The sequence below is a fragment of the Canis lupus genome, chromosome 2, assembly GCF_011100685.1.
Source record: "Canis lupus familiaris isolate Mischka breed German Shepherd chromosome 2, alternate assembly UU_Cfam_GSD_1.0, whole genome shotgun sequence".
Lineage (NCBI taxonomy): Eukaryota > Metazoa > Chordata > Mammalia > Carnivora > Canidae > Canis > Canis lupus.
In genome coordinates this window covers 78,070,318-78,091,058 of record NC_049223.1, presented here as the reverse complement: position 1 = coordinate 78,091,058, position 20,741 = coordinate 78,070,318, and the positions used below count along the sequence as shown (strand labels likewise).

The window sequence follows — 20,741 nt, the reverse complement described above, 5'->3', positions numbered from 1 at the left end:
GCTCTAGGTTTTGGCACTAGGCTTCCCATTCACACACTCTCCATTTGCCCTTTGCCTTTAGCATCCTAATCCTACAACCCTCCTTCCTCCTGGTGAAAACACTGATTTTGTTAAAATTTCTGTATCAAAAATCTTCTAATGCTTCTCATAATATCTGAAGCCCGGGTATTATCCACAGAATCCTCAGAATGGCACTTTTGTCCCAGCATCAACCTCACTTCTTGACCTGTGCCCTACCTGTCACCTAGCAGGACTGTATTACCTAGCAGGACTGTATTACCTTCGATTTCTAGAAAAGACTAAGCCGATTTTCTGCCTGGAACTTGATTCACACCATCTCCTCTGCCTGGTAGCCCTGTCCTACTCTCCCTAAAACTCTCCTGCCCCCTCCAACACCTCCTAACTTGGCACACCCCTATCTGCCTTCCATTTATTACATCCTCTGGAAAGTCTTGCCTGAGATGTCTGTAAAACTGACCTCTCCCTCCTTCATCCCTGCCACTCAGACTTCTCTTAAGGCACAGGAAATACTGCTTGAGAGTCCTTATATGACACTGGTTAAGAGCATGGATTTCAAAACCTTACTACGCCACTTACTTATAGATGATAGCCCCTCCTTTATAATGTGTGAATTGAATAGGTTAAAAGCACTCCAAATATTGCTGGTGCAGAGATGAGTGATGGTGCAATGTAAGCCATTGTTTTCTTTTCTCTTCTTTTTCTCTTCTCAACATGCTTCCTCCCTTGCCTTGGCTGCTAAGAAGCTCTGACAAAGTGATAGTAATAGTCAAAACATCTCTGATTAATTCATTTGGAGAGCTTTTTGTCCAGTTATGGGGAGACAGACATTAAATCAATAATTGCACAACTAAGCAGTGAGTTCCAGCATTGATGGGTACTGTGAATAAAGAGTGTAGGTGCTATGCAAGCATAATTTGCAGAAATTAAGCTGTTTGAGGGGTAGTGTGACAGGCTGAATAATGACCTTCCAAAGATATCTACCACCTAATCTCCAGCACCTGTAAATACAGCATCTTCCCTGGCAAAAGAGACTTTGCAGATGTGATTAAACGAAGGATATTGAGCCAGATTATTCTGGATTAGCCAAGAGTGCCTAATGGAATCATTAGGATGGGTGGCCTCTAGAAGCTGGAGAAGACAAAGAAATGGGATTCTCCCCTCTAGAACTTCTAGAAGAAACAGCGCCACCTTGATTTTAGCTTGGTGAGGTCTGTTTTGGAGTACTGACCTCCAGAACTGTTAGATAATAAATTTGTGTTGTGTTAAGCCACCGAGCTTGTGGTCATTTGTTATAGCAGTCATAAGAAACTAATAGAGGTGATCAACTTAGCCCTTAGCCCATTTTTGGAAGAAAGGGAAGAAGGGAGAGAGGAAGGGAGGAGGGAAGGGAAGAGTTTAAGCCAAGGGGGGTGGGGCCAGTTAAAGGAGATGGTTCCTAGGGTCTACTGCAACCTATCAGCCTCTGACGCTGTTTGTGGGAAGCAGTGGAGGTCAGGACTTAACTAAAGAGGCACCTAGCCACCATGCTATTGCTTGCACTGCTCTATTGCAAATCACGTTTAGCCTTCATTTTAAAGCACTCAAAATCAAACCCACTGCTGGCCCCAGAGCTCTTGCAAACATATGGAATGGAGATCCCCGTGGACATATTGAAGACATTTTAAATGTAAATTAATAGTTTAACATGAGCCTGGCTGTAGTACAGTAATCCTCTGTGCCACAGAGAAGACAGATATGGGGGAAGCTATGACAGTTTGGTGGGAATGCCCAGTCATCTCTATACAGACAGGAAGCATGTCTATGTCTTGCACTGCCCGGTGGTGATTAAGACAGGATGGAGCCAGGCTGAACTTTGTTGCCAGGCAGGCCAGCGAAGGAGGGGGTAAAGCCCAAATGCAGATATGAGTGCTATATGACAGAATGTCCTAGAAAATGGCCCACCCTAATGAGGCTTGCTTAATCTCATTTTAAAATTAAAACCCCAAATTCTCTTGCTTTCTGCAGCAACAAGAGTTGCTCTCTGGATGAAAACCACTCCTGGCTTGTTGTTTGCCCCATTTCTTCTGCCAGGACTATGTCTGTTGTGAGTTCCTCCTCTTCAATTAAGGTAGTAGCAGCAAGTGCACAGCACACTCAAATTTGGGATGAGTTTAATAAAAGCGCCATTTGTGAGATGTGGGCAGGGCATGGGGCAGCATGAGGGAGAGTGCAGGATGGTGGGGCTGGTGACCTTGGGGAGCCATTACTACACCCCCGGGCTGCCAGGACAGGGCAGGGAGCCGTCAGTAAGAACACAGAGAGAACATTCTGTGGAAGCAGAGTTGCCTGAATAAAAGCTGTGGTCTTTGGAGACCAGCCAGCTGGAAGAGAAGCTGCAGGGAGGGGGCCAGGGAAATAAGTACCCCTACCTTACTCTCTTCCTTCCCTTGCTAGTCAAGGCTCAAAGAATGGCAGAAGTCATGGATGCGATCCCTGTGGTCTGGCCTTCTGGGGCAGAGAGCAGGTGGAGAGTAGGTCTGGAGGGCCAAATGGAAAGTTCCAGCACAACACCCTCTTTCCCCATTGTTGTCTAGGCATTTCTTTTCTGTTTGCTAACTCCTGTAGAGAAATGGAGCAAATCCATGTTCACCCTCAGCTACTGCAGTCTTGGAATGACATGTCTAAACAATGTTCTTGATACTGAATTTTGTCACAGATCCCCCAAATGAGTCCTTGCATTGACTTTTACTTCTGTTTTATTGAAAACATGTTCTGAAGAGGGTAGCACAGTCTCGGTCCCTGCCCCCCCCCCCACAGACTTGAGCCCCTAAATCTTTACTCTGCAGGCTTTTTGGTCTCCCCGATGTGAAGATTATCTTCCCCAATCTTTCTCAGGCATGATTCATCTTCTGCAAGTTTGGTGTGCGTAAGATGCTTCAAAAATGCTCATTCATCAATACTCGGGAAGATTCCAAACAGAATGGGTGGTTAACATTTACTGAACACACATTAAGTGTCAGACTGTTGACCAGCTTAATCCTGACAAGAATTATGATGTCGGAGGATTATCTCAGCTTTCAGAGGAGGAAATGAGGCTCAGAGAAGGAAGCTGACCAAGGTCACATAGCCAGCAAATTAGCAAAACTAACTGACCAGAACCCTGGGATGCCTCACTCCAGTGTCTGTATCCTTCTCACTGTACCAGATGCTTTCCAAAGAAACAAATGACTCAAAAAAAGAGCTAATAGGTGAAATAAGATGCTCAGAGTAACAATAATGCCAGACACATATTGAATATTTACCATCTGCCTGGGCACTGTGATTTATATGAACTATCGCATTAAATCCTCAAATCCACCCTAACTAGCTCTGTGCTCTTGTTATTTCCACCTTGAAGTTGGGCCTTGAGTCTTCGAGGAGTTAAATGATTGTTCTGAATAAGTCATATGCTCACAATCCAAACCCCAGGCGGTTTGACTCTGGAGGTTAAGCTCTTCATGAGAATTAAAATTTCAGAGAATCAATTAAGATGAGCAAGAATTGAGGAGGGGGTGAAGAAGAAAGACCCTCCCACCCCATCACCCCTCACCTCATGTGTGGAAGCTGCAACCAGCACAGATTACCCTCCAGCATAGGATAATGTGGCTGCTTTTCACGGAGTTAAGAGTGGCAGGAGCAAGCATAGCAAGAACTGTTCAGGGAAACTTCCAGAAAGAACCTACTTCCTCAATGTTCACAAAGACAAGAAGAGACTTACTCTAACTCAGGTTTCTCATCCTCAGCACTACTGACATTTTGGGTGGGATAATTTTTTTGCTGTGGAATGGTGTCCTGCGTGCTGAAGAATGTTGAGCATCATCCCTGGTCTCTCCCCTCTGGGGGCCAATGGTAGCCCACTTGCCCAGGGTGACAACCAAAAATGTCTCCAGCCCTTTAAGATGCCACCTGGGGAGGAAAATCCCCCCTCCTCCATTGGAGAACCACTGCTCTAGCTTAGAGTGAAGGTGAAGAGTAGGAGAGAGACTCAAGTATAAACTCTTTACTTGGAATACCCAGAAGTAAAACCTCTAAATGAAGGGCTGACCTCCAGAAACAATGCAGAACCCAAGACAAGGAAAGGCATCAAGATGACCTCGTGGCTTGGTGGAAGGGGTGCAGTGACAGGCAGGTGTGTCACTTATTACTATGCAACAGTGGACAAATTGCTTCGCCTTGCAGAGTTCTGGTCTCCCAGGCTGTGAAAGGAACATAAAAATACCCACTGCATGGGGTTGTTTCAGGGATCAGATGATGCATCTAGTGTTCCTCATGTGATCGGGGTTCATGAAGTTAGTTTCTCTTTTCTCTTGTTTCTAAGACCAGCAAAGCCAAGTTCTGCAGCTAGGCCATGTGACTGCTATCCAACTTCCTGCTACATCTCACTCTGATGAAGTCCTTTCTCGCCCTCCAAACAGCTGGCCAAGGATGACTCACCACCACAGGAGAGCCATATTACAGAGAATGAAGGGGGAGGGGCATTGCAGGCAGGAAAAAAAAAAAAAGGCTGTGCACCGAGGGAAGGGCATAAAGAAATTATGAACTACAGAATATGCAGCAATGGCAAGTTACCTGGGGGGCTCTAAAAGCCTCCAGAGTACAATAATCCCAACCGCTCAGGCTGAAAGAGTTTGGAACCAGACTTTGAATGTCCAGGCTTTTACTGTTTGTCTACCAAACTCCTACTCATCCTCAAGACCTGTCTCAAAGAGCAAAAATATAGAGCTAGTCATGTGTGGGTCTGAAGCATTCAGAATAGAATGGTCCCAAGAGCTAGAACTAACAGGAAGTTTGAGACCAGCTTTTGAAAGCCTAAGCCCCCACTCTATTTACATGGTAAACTATTGTCTCACTGTCATCTATCTCAAATGTCAAAATGTCATCTTTGTGATACCAACCCAGCTCCCCCAGGTAGTGTGCATACTCCATCCCTACTTTACTGTGCTTCCACCACTCTTCTAACAATATATCCGTTGTACCATAGAAGGTTGTTTTTGTGTCAGGCTCGCCTACCAGGCAGTATGCCCCATGGTGGGAAGGGACCATATGTTGTACATCTTCATACTCTGCATGCCCAGCACAGAGCCTATGTGACAGATATTGTTAGTGGCCTATTCAATATCCGTCCCTCCCATCTTCCTTTCTAACAGAATCCCTACTGGGCAATACATTTAATTAAAAATAGTCACCTCCCCAGGCTCCTCTGAAGCTTAGGTGCCATGTGACCTGGCTTGGACCAATGAGATGCAAGCTGAGTTCCAGAGTGTGGGCTTCTAGAAGAAGCTTTCCTGATTAAGGGTCAGACCCACCTGGCTCTTTGCGTTTAAGGGTCAGACCCACCTGGCTCTTTGCGTTTGGCCCCTCTTACCCTCACGCTCTCATCCTCATCTTCCTGCCAGTAACCTTAGACTACGCATGTCAAGGTGATGTGGCCATCTTGTGACCATGAGGATGAAAAATCACACTGGGGATGGCTAAGCAGACCTCTGGAAGAATCCTGAGTCCTTAAGGAGTTTCCTCAAACATCTGTGAGCTCTTGAGATTTTCCTTTTCTGGACTAGTTGTCAGATATAAAAATCAAACCCCAGTATGATTAATCTACTGAATGGGCTTCTGGTACATGCAGCCATATGCAATTGAGCCTAAATGTTGTAACTGGATGTATAAACAATGGTTAGTGAATTCTGATGATCATTTGAATGGCCAGATCTCCACCTGGCTCAGTTCAGGCCACTTGGCCTCCACTGGACCCATAACCATGCATAAGGGATGCACAACTGTGATGGAATCCTTAAGACTTTTCTTATTGGGCTAAAAATTCTCAGAAGTTCCCAGTATCCTTAATATGGCAAGGACCCCAAGGCTTTCTCCTTCTGGGGCGCCACTTTTCTTAAAAGAGGCTAATTTTGGAGACCATTCCCCACTAGTTGATATAAATTTGGGGGCAAGTGTCAGACTGTGGCGTGAGTATAAGTATTGACTTTGGGATTATTTTGATCATTCATCTTTTCTTTCTTTCAACACCTACTGAGCAGCTGGTCTGCCAGGCAGTAGGCACTATGCTGAGAACTGGGGATATGGGGAGGGGGTTGACCAAGAACAGCCCCGCTGACAGTCTAGTGGGAGAGACAAAGCCTCCTTGAACAACAGCACTGATGAATACTTAATGATAACAGGAGATAAGTAACATATAGAGAAGATGGAGCATAATACAAGGATCTGTTCTAGCCTGTCTTGGTTTTCAGGGAAGGTTTCCTGGAGGAGGTGGAATTTAGGCTAACATTGACAGGTGACCTGTGTTCAAATATCCCTCTGTCATTTACTAGCTAATGTACCCTGGAAAAATCATTTAACTCTTCTAGGCCTCTGTTCTTACAAGTGAAATGTAGGATTCATAATACTTTCCACTCATATTTGTGAGGCTTAAATGAAATAATATTCATGGTGTCTGGGTCATAGGAAGCACCTGTTAGGCAGCTGCTTTTAGGATTTTGTTTTGGTCCAAGCTCTGAGGCTGTTGCCACCTGGGATCAGTGTGCTGGGCATCCGTGCTCAGTATGGGGCGGATGCTGGTGATCCCCACCAGTTCAAGCCTGTGAGGACTCTGATCAGGAAATCATGTGCTGAGTGAGGATGAAAACAAAGGCTCAGGACAAGGTGAAGGGTAATTAAGTCCCCAGGGCTGACTCCCGCAAGGTCTCCATTTCTAATCTCCTCCACCTCCACCCCTTCCATGGGGTTGCTGGTTACCTCAAAGCTTGGATGATGCCAGCCTGGTGGGAGAGGGTAGTGGAGACCACCCCCGTGATACCCTGTGGAGATTTGGAGATGGTGGCTGTGAGGGGCTTCAGAGAACGGGATCAGCTCCTACCTCTGGCATCACTTCTGTCCTCCTACCTAGAGGATCGTGGGGCAGAGAAACTCAGGGAAGACAACTTCCCTTCCTTGAGCCTCAACACCCACATCTGCAAATAGTTTATTAGATGAAATCTGTGCTTCTCAAACTATACTTCATGTTAGAATCATCTGGGGGAGATTTAAAAAACCCAGAACCCAGCTGCGCCCCAAACCAACTCAGAACTCCTGGGTAGGACCCAGGCACCAGCATTTTTCAGACTCCCCAGGTGATTCCAATGTGCAGGCAGGGTTGAACTCAGGCTAGGCAGGCCCTAAGGGTCCTTCCAGTTCTGAAGTCAGATGCTACTTCTAGCTGTGTGACCTGATTGAAAGTCTCTGTGCCCCCATATCCTTATCAGTAAAGAAAGGGCGTTAATAGCACACCCCTCATCGAGGTGTCATGAGGATTAAAAGGATTCATTTCTATGCAGTGCCGATAACAGCGATGGGCACCATGGAAAGCCTCCAACAGTGGTAGCTGGAGTTGTTCTGGCTCTTATTGTGACCATGAAGAAGGAGGAGAAAGAGGAAGAGGAAGGGACTCTGTATGAGCCCTTTAACCTCCGTCCGTTCTCCCCACTGTGCCCATGACTCTCACAACAATGAAAGGAGGACACATTCAACTCTCAGGTCTTGGGGAGGCCAGGAGGCAGGGGCATGGCATTTGAGAGTGCCCCATTGACAGAAGAAAGGATGGATGAGCACAGCCAATCAACGGGGGCCTGGTGTTGCACTGCCTAGCATCTTTGGAGAACTGCTGGATGACTAGACATTACTTAGTCCTAACTTATTTAATCAATGAAGGCTCTGAGGCACAGAAAGGCTAAGTAATTCACTCAAGGTCACACAGGCTTGGGCCTAATCAGGCCTCAAATCCAGGATTGGTTTTTTTGTTTTTTATTAACTTCAGTCTAGAAGTCGTTAAAAAGAAAATAAAAACACTCTGCAGCCTCCTCTCAGAGGACAAAATCCATCAGCATTAATCAGTCCTCTTGCTTTGGCAGGAATTCCTTATCTCTTCCTTCTAAGCAGACACTGTGCCTACAGCTGAAAGAGCAATCGTGATAATTAATAATAATATTTTGCACTTAGAATTTTCCCCTGGCAGCAGCTGCTCTGAAAGCATCCACTCATTCAGCCACACGGTATCAGCCAATCAATCAGTCCCCAGGAGCTCGTGGCGCATCTGCTGCCAGCCTCTTGGCCTGTGCTGGGTGCTTGGAGGGACCCAGCAGCATAAGAAACAGTTCCAAAGCTCCAAGAGCTGGGGGAGGAAAAATAAACTCTGACAGGAGGTTGTCACTGACAGAGGCGCCAGGCCTTTGTAACATCAGCTTCTGTGCATGGTAATGAAAGTCACATACCACTGTAGGAGCTTCTGTTTGATTTACCATGCCTGGAACCGTGCCTCAAGTTCATTGGCCAAAGGTAACTAGCGTTCATTCAAGAATAATGCCAGATAGCACCCACTACACCAAGAAGATTAAATGATCTAAAGCATGTGAAGCTCTTAGAAGACCACACAAGAGAAAGCACCCCATAAACACTAGCCATTGTTGGTGCAACTCTCTGTATCAGCAAGAGTCCCACTCAGGAAACAGATGGAATGCTCAAAAGGTTTACCAGGAAGAGAATGCAATAAGGAGACTGTTTATGAGGCGTAGGCAGGATTAAGGAAAGCTATAAAGGATGGTGAAGCACCCAAGGGACAGAATACCCAATAGCAGAATGCTCTTACTATTCCAGATCTTGAGGGACAAGAGAAGAGGTCATGGACGAAGGAGCTCCGCGGGGGGCTGTGGTACAGAGAAAAGCAGCCACTGACACACTCACAACCGGAGTGTGGAGGATAGAGACCTCATTTCTCTTTCTTCTTCCTTTCTAGTCCCCTCTTGGTACCTCTGGCTTGGAAGCTAGAGGCTAAGAGCAGCTGACTGGTGGGTGTGGAGTGGTCAGCCTCTGGGGACACAGAGCAGGTCAAAGAAGAGCAGATAAGAACCCAAGAAGAGGCAGGAGAAGTGAAGAGAGAACAATTAGAGATTGACCAGAGGTAAACATGAGACCAATAGTTCAATATGGTGGCAATGGTTTGGCATGACAATGTTTTCATGCCACTAGTCCTAAATCGTTGTTCTAGAATTCTGGCAAGGACCTTGAGCTGAAAACTTTAACATTTTGAAAATGTAGATCCTTTGAAATGGAAAGTAATGCAAATTTACCCCCAAACTTGGGTTTAGGAGTAGCCAAGGAGGGATACTGATAAAGCTCTTCTCACATTTATGTGGGCCTCTCTTGTGGCCCTGGTCCCTCTTCTGTGGGAAAGAGGGCCTTCGGTCTGGACTTCCATTCCCCTTGCTCTGTCTTGGCCTTTGGAGCCAGACAGCCTATCTTTGGCTCTCAGCTACCCACCCTCAGTGGTCATGTGCATTTTTCCTGGTCACTTAGCCCCATCTGAAAATGAAGATAATGACCCTTCCTTCCTCATAGGACTATTCTCAGAAATAAATGCCATAATACACATACAGCACTCAGCATAATGTCTGGCACCTAACAGGTGTTCAATAAATATTGGCTTTTATTACAACAAGAGACTGCTAGCTCTTTGAAGTCAGAGGTCAGGACTGTTCAACTCTGAACCTCAGTATCAAGAATGGTGCCTCACATATACCTCGTAACAATCATTGCATAAAATACGACAATATTCCTATTTTCCACCATGAGGAACTTGAGATTCACAGAAGTTACTTGAGTTGCTCAGGGTCACAGACGTACTAAGAACCAGAGCCAGGATTAAACCCAGGTGATCTGACTACAAAGGTGCATCATCTACACCAGTGGTTCTCAAATTTTAGCAAGCATTAGGGTCACCTCGGGCTAGTTAAGACTTTCCCCAAGTTTCTGACTCAGCAGATCTGGGATGGGGCCCAAGAATTTGTATTAGTAATAAGTTACCTGGTAACAGGGATGCTGCTGATCTAGGGGCCCCTCTTTGAGAACCACTGGTCTATATTCTCAGCCTCCCGGTCAGTGTTCATCTCCACTGTGAATACTCCTCTGATTTCTTCAACCTCCTGTGAACAGTTTGCACAATTCCAGTTCCACACTGAACCCATGACCCTATCTCACTTTCAAGATGAGATCTAGAATGTTGTCTGAGCTTGCCGAAAGGAATGGAAGCACCCTGTGGGTGGGGACCCTGTACCTCATTGTCTTTTACTCCCACTTACCATCTTTCCCTCCCTTCTCCACCCTCAGCCCTCGGGGCATTCCTGTCTGTGCTCACACAAATGTACACGTGTAGGTCTTTCTCATTTTTTAAACAAAAATAAGTTCATATTATATAATTACTTATCCCTCCCCCATATCTCTCTGTTTTTTTCTCTCTCCCCAATCTTTTAATTTTACCCTTCTAGAAGAACATCCCCCCACACACACACACACTCCTGATGAATCTTCCAGAAGCAACACTCTAGATGCCACTCACTCTCTCCAATCCCCTTATAGGCCTGTCCCACTGAGTGACCTACCTCATTGGTGGGTCCGGGATAAGGAACTTGGCAACAGAAGACCAGAATCTTCCTCCCCACTCTCTCCGTGGGGAGCCAGGTTCTGCTTGGTTCTCACAGTCCCTGCCATGGCCCAAAGCTGCCTACACCCCAGGAGGAAGGGCCAGTCTGCCTGTTCCGGTGTAACATAAGGCAGCCCACCCTCCCGCACACAGAGGCATGTTCTCCAATAACAGCTTTATCTTTGGTAAAGGCAATGTTTTGAGGACCCATCTGCCTTTCTCTCATTCTCATTTCTCGTTGGTTCAGAACGTGGGTAGGGAAACAAGCGTATTGTTTATTAGCTCCTCTTGATGTGCAGCACTTATGATATATCTTGGACCTAAAGACCTGGCTCATTTTAACAGCTGATTCTGTTAGGATGCCTCTGATTGCAAACAACAGACGGTGCAACTAGAGGTAGCTTGAACAATAAGGGGGCCGTTACCTCATATGGTAAGAATTCTGTAGGCAGATCTTTTTGCCAATCTCCTGATCGGGGATTCATTCCCTTCCTCAAACTGCAGCCCAGCTCTAGGTCACTTTTCCCTGTTGTTACATATTCCATAATGGCAGGAGGATGGGAGGAGTTAGACCATTGGGTCCCAATGTCTATGGTGCTATCTCCAGTCATTGGGTCCTTGGGTAAGTGACCCAAACTCTTTGACCCTCAGTCTCATCCTCTGTGAAATGAGGATAATGTGCTCTTCCTTCCAAGAGTTCAGTGGGGATAGAATTAAAGCATAGAGAATGCCTCACACAATAAGACTCAATGCCTGGTCATTTCTGCCCCATTTTCTCCCCTATAACCTTCTCAGGGGATAAAAAAGACCGAAATCAGTACTTAGAAACTCTTCGAGTTAGGCCTTAACTTAGTTTTGTGTGTACACATGTGCATGTGCTTTTAACCAGGTCCCAGGCAGTGGGGAAGAGACCCCTCTTGAACCAGTTATCCATCCTCCTACCTATTTCCCCTTGGGACGAGGGATTTTTTGGGTTTAAAAGTACAATTCCTAGGTGCAAAAAGCATTTTTCTTCCTCAAGGCTATCTGCCAACACACTCAGAATAGATACACTGTATTTCTTCACTAGGGCTGCCAGAACAAAGTGCCACAAGCAGAGCAGTTTAAACAACGGAAATGTATTGTCTCACTGCTCCGGGAGAGAAGTCCAAGATCAAGGTGTCCCCAAGGCCATGCTCCCTAGAGGGCCTTAGGGAAAGATCAGTTCCAGGCCCTCCTCCCAGTGTCTGGTGGCTCCTTGGCTGGTAGAGGTGTGACTTTCCTTTTCACAAGGCATTCTCCCAATGCATGGCTTTGTGTTTACATCTCCCCCCACCCCTTTTTCAAAAGATTTTATTTATTTACTCATGAGAGACAAAGAGAGAGAGGCAGAGGCAGAGACACAGACAGAGGGAGAAGCAGCGTCCCTGCGGGGAGCCTGATGCAGGACTAGATCCCAGGACTCCGGGATCAAGCCCTGAGCCAAAGGCAGACATTCAACCACTGAGCCACCCACATGCTCCTAAATCTTCCCTTTTTCTAAGGACACCATATCATATGGCATTAGAGGGCCACTCAACTCCAGCATGATCTCTTCTTGTATCAGGAATGACCCCATTTCCAATGAAAGTCCAATTTTGAGATGCTAGGTTATGACATCAACCTATAATTAGGGTAAGGGGCCCAATTCAATCCATAACCTACCCTACCTACCCTATGCTTCAACAACAGTATCCCCCAAACACATCCCATTCTTTCCTTGCTCTGTGATTTTGTGCATGACCCGAGATGCCCCTTCCCTTCCATCTCTTCAAAGTCCCACCCATCCTTGAAGGCCCTACTCAAACTACCTCTTCCATGCAGCCTTCCTTCAACCCTCTGGTCAGAAACAGTCCCTCCTTTCTCTGTCCTCTCATACCTTCTCACAACGGTGCTTTTCAAAGTCTAAGCCCCACAGTTGATTAGGGTGTGTGTTCAGATCCCAGGTCAGTCACTTTCTGGTGGGGTGATCTCACATCTCCCTACTCCAGTGTGGTCAGGACCAGAAGCATCTGCATCACCCAGGGGCCTGTTAGAAAAGTGGTGGAATCTCAGGCTCCACTCCAGACCTGAACAATCTGGAATAGGACAACATTGTCAGCTGTTTTGCATGTACACGAAAGTGTGAGAAGCTCTGTTCTAGCACCAGGAACTTATCTGAACCTTAGTCCCCTCATCTGTAAGATGGGGATACAACAGTACGAGCCTCACACAGGGTTGTGGGGCAATGACTGAGACAACATGTGTACTGTGCTCAACACAGTGCCTAGAGCAGGATAATGGTGGTTACAATCTTTATTAATATTAGCATATGCTCTTAAAAAGCAAAGATCAAGATGCAAGAAAGTAATGCATGCAAAGTGGTTAGAATAACCAGGCTAAAGGACTCAGTAAGTGACAGCTATTGTTGCAAATCTTTATGACGCACCCTTGCTTTTCCTGCTCACTCACCTTGGGGCAGCGCACTGCTCAGACACTGCTCATCAGCGTTCACTGACAGGAGGGCAATGGCTGAGTTCACAGGCCCATATGGACCCCATCAGTACTGATGCGTTCGCTCGTCATGCCAAGGCCCTCCGCCCAGGACGCTGTTCCTGAGCCAGCTGCCCCTCACCCCAGTCCCACTGTCATCCAAGGGCCCTGGACACACAGACACAGCGATTTCCTGTCTTCATTCACCTCCAGCAGGATCCACAGCAGGGAGCAGGGGGAGGGAGGGGAAAGAGGCCAGAGCGAACAAGAGTAACAGTGAGAGATGGAGGGAGGGAGAGAAGGACCTGGAATTGTCACTGAGGGCCAAATTAGGTTGTAGAATGTAATTTTGGGACACAACACGCTGCGTTTCTGCTGGGAAGGGAAGGGACAGGACCTACTATGTGCTGGGAACCCTCTGGCACCTCTTGCATCCCTCATCTTATTGATGAGGAATAAGAGTCGTAATTTTTATTCCCATTTTGTAGGTAAGGAAACTGAGGCACACAGATTAAGGAACACAGACAGGTTCATGGCTGAGTGGAGGGTCTAAGGTCTAGAAAAGTTCTAGACCCCTGCCCTGAGACGGATGCGGGGAACAGTGAAAGGAAGACATACAACACTGATCCTGTTTCCCAATTTTGTTCACAGCAGAACAAAGCCTAGCACAGAGAAGAGGGTGGCTTTGAGCTGGGAGAAATCATGGAGAGGGTGCCATCCAGCCTTCCCACTGCCCCTCCGTCCCTCCCTCCCACAGATGGACAAATTGAGGCCTTGTATTAGCCATGGAAGGAAGCGCGTATCTATAGAGCCCTGTACTGGGTGCCCTCCTGGGGTGTCTCATCTCGTCCCTTCAGCAGCTGCAGGAGCTCACCAGGCCATTCTGTTCCCTACCAGCTGCCACATCAAGTCTTTTTGGGAATTAAATGGGGTACAAATTTTCCAAAGTTTCCTCTAGCCCCCATTTTACAGATAAGGAAGCTGAGGCTGAGAGCAGGAGACTTACCAACGCCTCAGAGGCAAGGAATGGCAGAGCCAGGATTTGAACTCATCCCTGACTGAACCCATGGTTCCTACCTATGCCCAATTTGAAAGAAGGAATCAGCTCAGAGACACAAGGAGAACAGATGGGAGCTACCCTCCTCTGCCCCCAAAGCCACAGCATGGCTTGTCCCCGGGGGCAAGTGACAAGAGTTCGTCTCCCTAAGGCACAGCAGGCACCATCCTTATGGCATCAGGAGGTGGACAGAAGTCCAGTCCAGAAGGCCCTGTTCACTGGGTGCTTCAGACACCCCCTCACCATTGCCGGAGACAGAATATTCCACGGGGATCTCCAACTCTCTGACCCCAGTGGACCCAGATCCAGCCAGGCCTTGCTTCCCATTGTCCTAGCACTCTCAGCAGACTCGTGTCCGTAAGCACCATGCCCAAAGCTAATTGCCACATGCTTTTACCACCTGTCCTATTATTTAGTTAATACTTTTCTTGAAAGTGATTAACTTTTAACTTGGTGTCGTCCTGAAGAATAATAGGCACAAAATTGCCGTTATAGGATGCTCATTATTCATGTTGATGTTCATAGAAATAAACACACACTATTAAAGTGTGCTTATTTGTGTAGCAATTGAAATTACATAATGCTCCACCAGTGATAGATGTATCCATAAAACTCTGGATGTGTATCCAGAAAACTCTGACTGGTGTGCACATAATTAATTCCCCCAACAAACCTGTATGTGGTAGGGTTATTGTTTCTCTCAATTTGATGAATGAGGAAACTGACCCAAGGTCACACAGCCAGCAAATTGTGGAATCTGGGGTCCCTGGTAACTGATGCCCCTTCTTCCCATCGCCCTGAAAAAGTCACCCAATTCTCTCTTCACCGATACCCCCCTGGGTCCCCAGCAGTGGTTTTGGGTACACTGCTCTACCAGAGTGACCATCAGGAGGGCCGCCAGTGGCTGTGCCTTTGCTCAAAGCTCTAATTCCTTCCAGTATTTGCTGCTGCCATACAGGGTCCAGAAACCTTCTCCCTATGGCAGTGTCCTCTGAGGCAACCCAGAATGGACAGACAAGAAATTCAGGGCAAGCTGAGAAGTCTGTCTCATCCTCATATAATCAGGATATCGCAAGGGAGAATGACAAGCAATGCCTCTAAACAAGGTCAACATCCCCCTCCCCACAGGGTTGTTGGACTCCCCTTTATGTAACTCCCTTTTCTGAGCCAGAGCTTCTTTATGCCACCATGGCAAATACCACCATGTCAGATTTCTGCATTCAAGACTGATGTTAGGGATCTTTGACTGCATGGAACAGAAATCCACACAGGCTTACTTACGCAAAAAAAAAAAAAAAAAGAAAAGAAATTTATTGGGGAGATTTGGGAAAGCTTACAGATCAAAGGAAAAACTGAAACAAAACAAATCAGATCTCAAAACAAAACAAAACAAAAACAAGGGAGCAAGAATCCAAGCAGCAGGAGCTAAAGTATAAGCCTGGTCAGGGCCTTGTGAGTGAGTCATGTTGACCCCATCACTGTTTTCATATGACTTCCTTGTAGATCTGAGTTCCAGGAGAATCCTGAGTTCTGTGTTCACCTCTTGGCCAATGCCATCTGCCTCATGGTCTTTAGAGGATGCTAAGGGGTCTATCATCTTAACACTCCAGGCAATTCTAGGTCCCTATCAGAGCTGTCAAATGAGGGGGGTTTCAGCATGGATATTCTCAAAAACCTAGCTAGACTGCAGGAATGGGGAAAGGAGACTTTCCTGGGAGTGTCTTGGTCTCCAGGTGGCTCTACCTCCAGATAACTTTCAGGTCCCTTGGTGGTGACCAGAGGACCAGGGGAAATTCTGAAGTTTCCTACTCATTTATCCTCAAAGCCTCTGTGATGCTTGCTTTCAAAATTGGGCAGATGATCCCTTCCTCCTGTGCACCCTTCTGCAGACATGGCTTTGCCATTCCTCCCATCAAGAACCTATTTCTCCTGCCCCCTCAAATCTGAGCTATCCCTACGCCTTGCTGGATATGGTGCTATGTGATTTCCCCATCTAAATCCTCAGAAGTCTTGCAGCTTTTGTTTTGTATCCAGTACTTGGCACTTAGGAGATGCCACCTGTTATGGATTGAATTGTGCCCCCCTCAAAATATGTAGGTTGAAGGCCTAACCCCCATTGTGACTATGTTTGGAGATAGGGCCTTCAAGGAAATAATTAAGGCTAAATCATAAGGGTGGGGCCCTAAATCAATAGGACTACTATCCTTATAAGAGGAAAAGCCATATGAGGACACTGCTGCCAGGCAGCCATTTGCAAGCAGAGAGGTCTCACCAGAAACCAACCTGTGGGTACCTTGATCTTCCAGTTTCCAGAATTGTGAGAAAATACATTTCTGTGGTTTAAACTACCCAGACTTGGGTGTTCTGCTATGGCAGCCCCCGCACTGCTCATTTGTTGGTGGGATATCTCAAGAGTTATCCCTGGTCCCATTTCCTCGTTCCACACTTCATTCCGGGTGGATCTATCCCAGGATTTCAATGCCACTTGTATGTTGACAACAACAAAATATATCTTGAATCTGCCTACTTCTCTCCAGTCGCATTGTCATCACCTTAATTCAAGCCAACCTCATCTTTTGCTAAGTATATTAGCCAGCTATTGCCATGATAATGCTGTATAACAAACGACCTCCCCATCTCAGTGGTTGGCCACAACACCCATTTTTCTTGATGACAGGCTTATGAGTCATTTGGGACAGTACTTGCTCAGGCTACAGGTCAGGTTCTGGTCTTCTCTATAGGTCTCCTCATTTCCCAGTGAACAGCAGCTTCCCAGGGCAGATTCTCATGGCAGGTAGCAGATGCATAAGAGTGTAAGCCAAACCTTGCAAGTAAAAGCCCCTGCTTGTGTTATACTCTATTGAAAAAGACATGCAGTTAAGCCCAAAGATAAGGAGGCAGAAAAATATTACTTCTCTCACAAAAGGGAAACCACCTAAGGGCCAGGAAGGGAAGAGGAATTGAAGGCAAATGATACAAACTACCACACCTGGGCTACTATGATAGCCTCTGTAATGGGCGTCCTCCCAAAACCTCTGGAAGAGATATCTTCTTAAAAAAAAAAACACACACACACACCATTCTGATCAAGTTGCTCTTCTGTTTGAAATCCATTGATGGCTTCCCATTGCTCATAGGATGAAGTCCAGATTCTTCCTGTTGCCTGCAATGTGTGCAGTGTGATCTAGCACCCTCCTACCTTTTGTACCATTCACCCAGACTCACTCTCCTCCAGCTACACTGGTCTTTTAACTCCTTGAACTCATCAGGACACTTGTCTGCTCTTGGCCTTTCTTTTATTTTATTTTTTGAGATTTATTTATTTGAGAGAGAGAAAGAGAGAAAGAGCACACGGGGGGAGGGGGGCAAAGGGAAAGAATCTTTCAAGCAGACTCACCACTGAGCGCAAGGCCCAGAGCCTCACCCAGGGCTCCATCTCACAATCCATGAGGTCATGATCTGAGCCAAAACCAAAAGTCAGACACTTAGCCAACTGAGCGAGCCAGGCACCCCATGCTCTTGGCCTTTCCACTTGTTTCCTGCACCTAGAAGCTCCCCTCTGTCTTCCCCCACCTGCCCTTCTGGAAACCCTTCCAGTTCTCCAATTCCCAATGGAAGTGCCATTTCTTCAGGGAGGTCATCTTTTCCCTCTTCCACCCTGTGACCTTTGATCTTCTCTTAGACATTTTCTAACTCCCTGTGATGGGCTGAGATTCAGGTACTGAAGTCCCAAACCCCAGCACTTCACAATGTGACTGTATTTGCCGAGAGGATCTTTAAAGACGAAACTGAGTTAAAATGAGGTTATTAGGGTGGGCCCTTCCCAATGATTGCTATTCTTATAAGAAGAGCAAATTAGGACAATCACACAGAGGGAAGACCACAGGAGGACACAGGGAGAAGATGGCCATATATCAGCCAAGGAGAGCCGTCAGAAGAAACCCACCCTGCCTGTATCTGAATCTTGGACTTCTAGCCTCCAGAACTGTGACAAAATAAATTTCTGTTGTTTGAGCCACCCAATCTGTGGAACTTTGTTATGGCAGCCCAAGCAAACTAACACACTCCCAGCATTTTCCTTCCCAGCATGAACCACAATGGTAGTGATGTGTTATTGTGTACTTTCTTGTGTGCCCATCTCTCCCACTAGACTGTGAGGTGTGCAACCATACAGGACCACATTGTCTTCTTATCCCAAGATCCACCCCCAGTGTCTATCTTGGTGCCTGACACATAGTAGGTGCTCAAAAGTTATTTGCATAAGTGAATAAACACACGAGTCTCATCTCAGGAGACAAAGCGGGGGTGGGTGCAGTGTGGGGTGGGAGACAGTCACACTACAGACCTACCTTATGGCTTCCCTGCCTCAGCTCTTCTGTTCCTAACACCCTCCAGACACAGAAGTGCTCAACTGTGAGACCTGCAATTTGATTTACTCCCTGGTGACATCATAGTCATCACCATGGCAACACCCAGCGATGCCTGTCTGCCAGACAAAGTCGCTTCCATCAGGAAAGGGCAAATGGACACCCAGGATTGGAAGAAGTCGCTTGTGAGGCACAACGGCAGCCCCCACAGCCCCGCATGGGCAGCCAGGGCTCAGTGGGGCCGTGGCTGGTGTGCAGCAGTGTCTGTGTCCCTGCGGAGGGCAGCCAGGACTGCCTTCCCCGTCTGGGAAAGAGCTCTTTATCTTTGAGACAGGCCAGCCAGCCGGAAGCAAAAGTGTGTAGGTGGAGGCCAAGTATAGCACAGGCCCGTCTGGCTGGTTCACCTGGAGCATCTGCTCAGAGCCCCTCAGACACCTGGGCAAAGCTCTTGCTTCCCGTCTGTACATCATCTTTCCTTCCTGCCTTCTTACTTTCCCTCCTGCCTGCCATCCTCCCCACCCCTACCCCTACCCCCACCCCCATTTTTCTCTTTTCTTTCTTTCTTCTTTTTTGGGGCAAAATCTACTAAGAACCTGCTGCGTGTCAGGCCTTGTCTTAGATGAGAGTGTTTGCCGGTGTTCAAAGAGGTGTCTGCCTTATGAAGGAGTTAAGCCCCCATGCTTGCCCCTTCAGGGGTGCTCTGAGGCTGTGACTTGAGGGGAGGAGGCATCAAAGAGGAGAGATATATTGCTGGTATCATGAGTGAAATCTTGGGATGTATTTCTTACAGTAACCGTGGCAGTTGAGCGTAGTTGAAACACTACTACTAATCCTCCAAATATTTAGGGGGATCAAATGGGATTTTGAGGGCCAGTCTGAAGTCTAACCACAACCTCACCTAGGCAAATAGATTCCAGTTTCCAAACATTTAGACACTACCTTCTTATTAGCTGAGCACCCTATCTGGTGGTATCCCTGAGGCCCCCCGACCTCCTTAATCCTCACAAACAAAGGTATCAGAAATTTAGGAGACATCACAGTTTTGTCTAGTGCTTCCCTTACAGGCAGGGCTGCCTGGCTATGAAACAATTTGGTATGTAACAGTCAACACAGGCTTGCATCAGGGGGACCTGGGTCCCACCCAGCACTCCACTGTCTGGCTGTCTGATTTTGGGCAAGGTGCCCTCCCTCCACGAGCCTCTATGTTTTCAGCTGTAAAATGGGAATTGTCTCCTACACATTTCAGGATCATTGTGGGGAGTAGAGACAGGGCCTATGAAGAGCCTGGTATCCAGAAGGCACAGGATACATGCCAGCTGTTTCAATAGCTTCTTCAGGAAGGTAGAGCCTGTCCTACCGCCACCCCACTGGCAGAAGTGTCAACAGGAAGGGCGAGATATTGAGAGATGCCTCCTGAGCTGATGTTGGCAGAGGAGACGTGACAATCTGCCTCTAGAAAGATCCCAGCAAGCTGCCTGGGCCTGGGGAAATCCAACTGTGACGACACTGCCCAGACTCTGCAAGATGTTACCTAATTGTCGATGCTCATGAGGGGCAAGCAACCACTGAGCTGATTTCTTTTCCCATAGATCAGCAGCATTTTCCCAGCCCTTACCAGAGAAGGAAAAATAAGGGCTTTCTGGGCATGTTTTCAGGCTGTCAATCTTCGACGAGTTACCACATTCCAGAAATCAGATTTTTCTAAAGTCTCTGCATTGTCATCAATAGCTTTGGTGGGCAGAGAACAGCACTGGCCTGTGGGTTCTTTGAGGGACGTGCCTTTTTGATCTGTATAGTTCCAAAGCTTAGTAGGGCATGGCACACAGTAGGCACTAATGAATGTTTCCTGGATGGATGGATGGATGGATGGATGGATGATGGATGGATGGATGAATGAAACTATGAAGTATAGAGAACTGAAATGAAGATTATCTCCATTCTGCCAGAGAATTCCAGAAGCATGTGAAGACCTTGGGCTGGGGGAGCAGTGGGGCTCAGGTTCTGGAAAAAGTTATGAAGACCACAATAGTAATTGAGCCCCTGAGGGCCTTGAGACCCAGGATAAACCATTCCCTGTACACCTGCAAGACATATTTCATAGAGAAAGGGACTGTGGGCCTGGGGGCCAACCCAGGCCAGCCTCTCCTGTTGTAGATGAGCGCTTGGCTCTGTTTCCTCTTTATAGCAAGGGGCACAAGGGCATCTCCCTTGCAGGCTTCTTGTAAAATTTTTGTGGAGATAATGCCAGCTAAGCAGTTTGCACAGAGCCTGACACATATACATGTGCAGTAAATATGTTAATGTTTGATGACACACAAACACGCAG

The 20,741-nt window shown here is 47.0% G+C and overlaps 1 long non-coding RNA gene across 9 annotated transcripts in view; it reads right to left on the bottom strand.

Annotated features, from left to right (window-relative positions):
• Positions 1-18,521, bottom strand: part of LOC119863942 — a 47,379-nt gene extending 28,858 nt beyond the window's left edge. For 4 of the 9 annotated variants that reach the window (XR_005356102.1, XR_005356100.1, XR_005356099.1 and 1 more), the window contains exons 1-2: positions 18,398-18,504; positions 9,886-10,004 (exon numbers count right to left, since the gene is read on the bottom strand). This is a non-coding gene — a long non-coding RNA (uncharacterized LOC119863942). Of the gene's footprint in view, positions 1-2,429; positions 2,620-9,885; positions 10,005-10,460; positions 10,583-12,398; positions 12,598-18,397 lie in introns of all 9 variants that reach the window. The other 5 variants (XR_005356096.1, XR_005356095.1, XR_005356101.1 and 2 more) reach the window with 5 other exon arrangements.
• Between the last annotated feature and the right edge of the window lie 2,220 nt (positions 18,522-20,741).